The 7,544-nt window shown below is 40.9% G+C and overlaps 1 long non-coding RNA gene across 1 annotated transcript; it reads left to right on the top strand.

Annotated features, from left to right (window-relative positions):
- Positions 1–5,008: 5,008 nt before the first annotated feature.
- On the top strand, positions 5,009–6,879 carry LOC110868221. The gene is made up of 3 exons (XR_002552309.2): positions 5,009–5,163; positions 5,677–5,743; positions 6,626–6,879. It is a non-coding gene; the product is annotated as an uncharacterized LOC110868221 (long non-coding RNA).
- The last annotated feature ends 665 nt before the right edge of the window (positions 6,880–7,544 follow it).

Here is a 7,544-nt window from a genome sequence, read left to right as displayed (position 1 = left end):
GTTGGGTCTTACAAGTTGGTAATCAGAGCTAAAGGTTGTCAATAAAGTGTGTCCGGTTCAAGCTTGATCAAGCATCCGGTAAGAGTTAATCGTTTTAAGTAGATTTAGAAAATATAGAAATAAATCATGAACAACTATGCATGAAAAGAGTGTGTAAGCTCACTCAAACACAAGAAATGCATGAAACAAGAACGGTTGAATCAAGTTATGAACTTGATTAAATCAAAACAAGTAAATCATATGTTATAAATGAAATGTTTAACAATTAATGTAAACATTTCAGTAATAGAGATGGCGGATGGAGGTAATGATGATGTGGTGCCAAGAGTCACCGAACAAATGAGAGAAGTGATTGCCGAAGAGGTTGGAAAGGCGATCGAAAATAGTTTGTCGGGCTTTATTGATAAAATTTAAAACACGGTTCTATCGATAGTAGACGAGAGAATCAAGAAATTGGAAGATAGTTCTAATCTAGCAAAGGAAAAGCCCGGAGGACGAAAGCCTTGTTCATACAAGGAATTCATGGCGTGTAAACCACCAATATATAATGAGGAGGTTGACTCAATAGTGTGCCAACGATGGCTAAGTGATATTGAAGGGGTATTCGAGAGGACCCATTGTGATGAAGATGACTACGTAGCCTATGGTACGGGTCAATTAAGGGGTCAAGCGAAAGATTGGTGGGATAAAAAAATGAGAGAGATCGGTAGTGAAGCGGCTAAGGTCATGACATGGGAGGAGTTTAAGACGTCATTTCTTAAACATCATAGCCCCAAGGCGGCCGTTAATAGAATCAAGGAAGAGTTTATGCAACTTAGGCACAAGGGCGAGACCATAGACAAGATTACGGCAACGTTTATGGATAAGATGAAGTTTTGCAATGAATTGGTGACGAATGAAGAAGAAAAGATATACTACTACTATAACATGTTGAGCGCCGAGTATATGGAGTTTATGACTCCTTCAAAATACGAGACCCTTACCGAGATCATAAATGTTGCTCGGGAACGGGAGATTGAACTGAAAAAGCAGGTTGAACGGGGTGAACGAAGGGCACATGATGTTAATCCAAGCCCTACCAAGAAAGCACGAACAAACGAAACGGTGAAGAAATCGGATGCAAAAGGCGGGTCACCAAGTTGCAAAATCTGCGGAAAGGGTCATAAAGGCGAATGCCGCTTCAAGGATAAGCCTTGTCCCATATGTCGGAAGACGGGACATATGGCTACATCATGCCCGGAGAAAGTGACGGTTTGCTACAATTGTTACCGACCTGGTCACAAAAGATCGGAATGCCCGGAGCTAGTTGGAAAGAAAGATGGGCAAGACCCGAAAGGTGAAGCCCCAAAAGCAAAGGCAAGATCTTTCCAATTGACAGCCGCAGAAGCAAAGGTTGAACCTGAAGTGGTCTCAGGTATATTTGCTGTAAACTCGATTCCTGCACGTGTATTATTTGATACGGGTGAGAATAAATCCTTTATTTCATATGGATTTATTCGACATCCTTCGTTTGTTCAAACAAAATTACCTATGCCCTTAGAAGTAGAGATAGGTAATAACAAGAGTTTTATCGTTTGTGATGTATGTGAAAACTGTAAATTGAGCATTGATGACGAAGAATACACAATAAACCTGATCCCGATGTCGATGGGAGAATTCCAACTGATCGTGGGGATGGATTGGTTGTCCCGATTCCATGCAAAGGTGGTTTGTTTCCAAAAGGAAATAAAACTGACGTCTCCTAGCGGAAAGCACATTACGATATATGGTGAAAAAGGGGGTAACCCGGTGGTATGCTCAATGCTAGAAGCCCACAAACTTATGAAACATGGATGCAAGGCCTACATTGTATACGCAAGCGAGTCGCAGAAAGAATCCCTCAAAATTGGAGACGTGTCGGTGGTACGTGATTATGAAGACGTGTTCCCAAAAGAACTACCGGGAATACCACCAGAATGGGAGGTAGAGTTTGGAATCGAATTGATTCCGGGCGCAAAACCTGTGGCCAAGGCGCCGTATCGGCTCGCGCCGTCGGAGCTACAAGAATTTATGTCTCAAATCCAAGAATTGCTCGACAAAGGGTTTATCCGACCGAGTGTATCCCCCTGGGGCGCACCAGTTCTATTCGTGAAAAAGAAAGACGGCAATATGCGCATGTGTATCGATTACCGAGAGTTAAACAAACTCACAGTGAAGAATCGATACCCACTTCCAAGAATTGGTGACTTGTTTGACCAGCTACAAGGAGCAAGTTGGTTCTCAAAGATTGATCTCAGATCGGGTTATCACCAATTGAAAGTCAATGAGGAGGACGTACCGAAGACGGCCTTTCGTACGCGGTACGGGCATTATGAGTTCCTTGTAATGCCCTTTGGGTTGACTAATGCACCTGCGGCTTTCATGGACCTCATGAACCGGGTTTGCAAACCGATGCTGGATAAGTCGGTAATTGTATTTATCGATGACATTTTAGTATATTCGAAGAATGAAGCTGAGCACGTGTATCATTTGCAAGAAGTGTTAGAGACACTCAGACGAGAAAAGTTGTATGCAAAATTCCCAAAGTGCGCTTTCTGGCTACGAGAGGTGCAGTTTCTTGGGCATATCATTAGTGCCGACGGAGTACTAGTGGATCCGTCAAAAGTAGAAGCCGTGTCAAAATGGAACACTCCAAGGAATCCCTTGGAAATCCGAAGCTTTTTAGGGCTCGCGGGATATTATAGGAGATTCATACAAGATTTCTCTAAAATTGCTTTACCATTGACCAAATTAACTCGCAAGGAGGAAAAGTTTGTATGGGGCATCGAACAGGAGGAAGCCTTCCAAACGCTCAAGGAAAAGTTAACTCACGCTCTGGTATTAACATTACCGGAAGGAGTTGACGACATGGTGGTTTACGCGGATGCATCGCATTCGGGGCTCGGATGTGTTTTAATGCAACGAGGCAAGGTCATCGCCTATGCCTCGAGGCAATTGAAGATCCATGAAAAGAAATACCCGACTCACGACTTGGAACTGGCGGCAGTGGTGTTTGCTTTAAAAATATGGAGACATTACTTGTATGGGGTAAAATGTACAATCTTTACCGACCATAAAAGTTTGAAATATTTCTTCGATCAGAAGGAATTAAACTTGAGACAAAGGCGGTGGTTGGAAACGGTCAAGGATTACGATTGTGAAATACACTACCACCACGGGAAAGCCAATGTAGTGGCCGATGCGTTAAGCCGAAAGGCAGATTATGCCCCGATACGAGTGCAATCATTGCAGCTTATTGTGACCTCGGGCTTACTTGAACGAATCCGAGGAGCACAAGATGAAGCAGTAAAGACGGAAAACTGGAGAAAGGAAAGAATTGTTGGCCAAGTTAAGGATCCCGAAGAAGGCAACCACGGTTTGAAAACACGTTTCAATATAATTTGGGTTCCTAACACATGTGGAGTTAAAAAGCTTCTACTCGATGAAGCTCACAAATCCCGTTACTCCATTCATCCGGGAGCGACCAAGATGTATAACGACTTAAAACAAAATTATTGGTGGCCCGGAATGAAAAGGGATGTTGTGAAATACGTGGAGAAATGTTTGACATGTCTACAAGTCAAGGCGGAGCACCAAAAACCATATGGTAAACTCCAACCATTAGAAATCCCGGTTTGGAAGTGGGAACATATTACAATGGACCTATTAACCAAACCACCAAAGACGAACCGCGGTTTCGATGCTATATGGGTAGTTGTTGACAGACTAACCAAGAGTGCTCATTTTATCTCGATACGTGAAACTTATACGTCCGAAAAGATGTCTGAAGTTTACACTAATGAAATAGTAGCACGCCATGGAGTACCGGTATCCATTGTGTCTAATAGGGATACCCGGTTCACTTCGAATTTCTGGCGATATTTCCAAGAGCAAATGGGAACCAAATTGTTCATCAGCACTGCATACCATCCTCAGACGGATGGACAGAGTGAAAGAACAATACAAACATTGGAAGACATGCTACGGGCATGTATAATCGACTTTGGAGGCAGTTGGGATGTCTATCTACCATTAGTCGAGTTTTCGTATAATAACAGCTACCATGCTAGTGTTGGAATGGCACCGTACGAAATGCTCTATGGTAGGAAATGCCGGACCCCGGTATGTTGGGGTGATGTGGGTCCACGTGAACTCGCCCACCAAGATATAGTTCGAGCCACTAATGAAAAGATTGATGTGGTTCGGTCACACTTGAAAGCGGCACAAGATAGACAAAAGTCGTATGCAGATAAAAGGAGGAGACCGATCGAGTTCCAGGTTGGTGACAAAGTCATGCTTAAAGTATCCCCATGGAAGGGGGTTATTCGGTTTAGAAAAAGAGGAAAGTTAAGCCCGAGATTTATCGGACCATTCAAGATTTCCGAACGAGTTAGTAAGGTGGCATACCGCCTCGAATTACCCAAAGAGTTGAGTGGAATACATAGCATATTCCACGTATCACATCTCCGGAAATGTTTAGCTGACGAGACCGCTTACATCCACTATGATGACATTGAAGTGGATAATAGTCTTAACTATGCGGTGAAGCCGATTGCGATTTTCGATCGTAAAGTGAAAACTTTAAGGAACAAGGAGTCAACCAAGTAAAGGTCAAATGGGAATATAGAAAGGGTTCGGATACCACATGGGAGTCCGAAGAAGAGATGCAACGACTCTACCCTACATTATTTGGTACGTATTTTGGTTTCGGGGACGAAACCCTTTTAAGGGGGGGTGGACTTGTAACACCCCGAAAATATAAAACTATATATATATATATATATATATATATATATTAGAATTATAAAAAGTTAAATACACAAGAACAAACTAACTAGGAATAGATAACCCAGTTAGATATGATTCTTGTGATATCAAATAAATGGATAGAAAACTCTTAAATTATAAAGAGGGTAATAATAGAGGGACTAGAGTAGTAAAACTTGAAACTTTAATTACTAGTAAATAAAATAAACTCCAAACACACACCTAAGTGTGTGCTTGGATCGATCAGAACCCAGGAGCGACCAGGAGCTCCTCTCCAAAACCCTAGTTCACTAAAAATTGATCAATTGGAGGTTCAATTCAGTCCAAAATCAAAATCTGAACATAGATTCGTGATCACCTCGTCAAAGGGATCATAAGGTATGCCAAATTAGGTTGTTTTGATTCAACTCAAATTCCTTGCATGTGATAGAAATCGAATGTTTAGCTTGATTTTGTGATGTATTGACTAAATTAGAAGTGATATGATGTCCAAGGACAAACCCTAGATGATTTCTTGACAAAATCTTACATGATACTTGTAGGGTTTCATAATCACCATTGAAGGTGATTGATGAGCTTGAAGAAACTTGATAAATGCTAAAATTATAACTCTTGTTCTAGCACAATCTGAATTTAAGAAGTAATTTCAGAAATATTGATGTTAAGATATGTGTAAAGTTGACTAATTGAAGTGAAATTAGATGATAATTACAAGTCATGAACTTGGTAATGATTATGTGAAAATCTGACCCGCTAGGTGTTTGTTGAAATGCCTAAGTGGGGATTTAAATGTTAAAAATAGGATGAAAACGCAGATTTGATTATTGTTTATAATGATGCGTTAATAATCATGTAAAGAGTTCTAAACCAATTGTAAATTAAACTCTCTAGGCAAGAAGTCCGGACCGTCAAGCGGACAAGCCGGAGGGAATACGCGTGGGAAAGGCGTGCTCTAAATGTACGCAATTTACCGTTTCGCTACATTATGTTTAATTGTTAGTCTTATGTTGTTATATTGAAATTTGGTAAACAAGATACACCAATATGTCACGGAAGTGACAAAGTGCCTTAAGCAAGTAAAACGGGTCAAAACATGAGTTAGAAATAGAGTTTGGATGTGTCTAGCAATGGGGATATCCATTCGGCACCCAAACGGGTCAAAACAAGTTGTGCTACAAATCTAAAACTAATAGCCATCACTTTGATTGGTTATGTATCAAGCATAAGTTGTGTAACGAACACGCAAACGCAAATCCGTTGTAAAAACATGAGCCCTTGTAGTGGGATTATAGTTCGGAACATTTGTTTGCCAATCGATTCCGAAAAGCATGATTAAATCCTTAGGATTAAGCATGATAGTTATGACATGAGCGCTCTCGGGAGGGAAGCGAAAGTCATAATTGGTAAACATGGAAATGGGTAAAATGGCCGAATACATGAGATGACACAAAACAAGTTGTTGAACTTGTAAACAAACGGGTCAAAATAAAGCAAAACGTAAACCGGGTAGCGGGAGCGTAAACTATATGAATAATGGATCCGGGTAATGGATGATAGCTTAGACATATCAAGAAACGAACCCCAAGCAATTAAAATGAGTTTGGATAGGTTTGGATGTAAATTTGATGAAAAATAAACGTGCAGAGTTGACACGGGCGGGTGAACTTTTGACACGGCCGGGTGAAGGGGCTGTGAAAAATATATGTTAAGCTGACACGGCCGGGTGATCTTTTGACACGGCCGGGTGAAGGGGCTGAAAACAAAATATATAATTTCTTGTATTTAATTATTTTGTTCAAATGCCTTGATTTCTAATCATTTAAATGAAATTGTATGATAGGTAAAGATACTCTTTAGACCCCGGAGAATGATCAAGCCATGTCAAGAACCGAACACACCGAACAAAGCTTCCGCTTTTTGTCTATTTTGTTTTAGTGACATGTAAACACTTGAAATTATGTTTTGAAAGTTTATCTAGCATGATGTAGACTTGAATGTTATGATCAAGTATGATCTTAAAACCATGAAGTTTTTGTAAACTCGAAAAATTTTGTACTAAATGCATGATAAATGTCATAAATCCTGTTATTTTAAGTTGGGTCTTACAACGGGGGTGAGGGAGCAGAGAGAGAGAGAGAGAGCGAGCCGAGGGAAAGCGAGCCGAGGGAGAGGGAGCCGGGGGGAGGGAGGCGACGGAGAGGGAGGCGGGGTACAGGGGGGTTGATGCTACCGTCGATAGATCACAGGTAGCTGCGGAGGATGTACACGGTGATTGCCCGTACGATCGACGGAGCGTGAGACCGCGTGTGACGCCTCCACCGGGGGTGGAGGAGAGACTCGCTCAGGTCGAGTCGGATGTAGCTGCTGTCAGGAGGGATGTAAAGTGGATGGTCGAGGCGATTATGGCTATACATTCTGGCACGCCCTACCTCCACGAGTTGGCGCTGCACCACCACCACCACCATCGCCGTAGCTGCTTATTGTATTTTTTTTTGTTATTTTATTTCATGAAACATTGTAAAAATTTATCTTTTCATTTGTTTTAGAAGTAAAACATTATAAATATTAATCTTATGTTTAGATGTAAAGTTGTTTGTTTAATAATTGTTGTCGTAGTGTTTATTATAACCATATCACATATTTATCGTTTTACAAAAGGGAAACTTATTAATCATTATTAGTACGTTTAACTACAAACTCGTAACATAATCCGATATATATAAATAATATGCAAACACTATTTAAAAAGTTACGAAACT

This window comes from Helianthus annuus, chromosome 7 (genome assembly GCF_002127325.2).
Source record: "Helianthus annuus cultivar XRQ/B chromosome 7, HanXRQr2.0-SUNRISE, whole genome shotgun sequence".
In the NCBI taxonomy this organism is placed as follows: domain Eukaryota; kingdom Viridiplantae; phylum Streptophyta; class Magnoliopsida; order Asterales; family Asteraceae; genus Helianthus; species Helianthus annuus.
The sequence above is the reverse complement of the archived record's forward strand: the minus strand, read 5'-3'. Positions and strand labels throughout refer to the sequence as shown.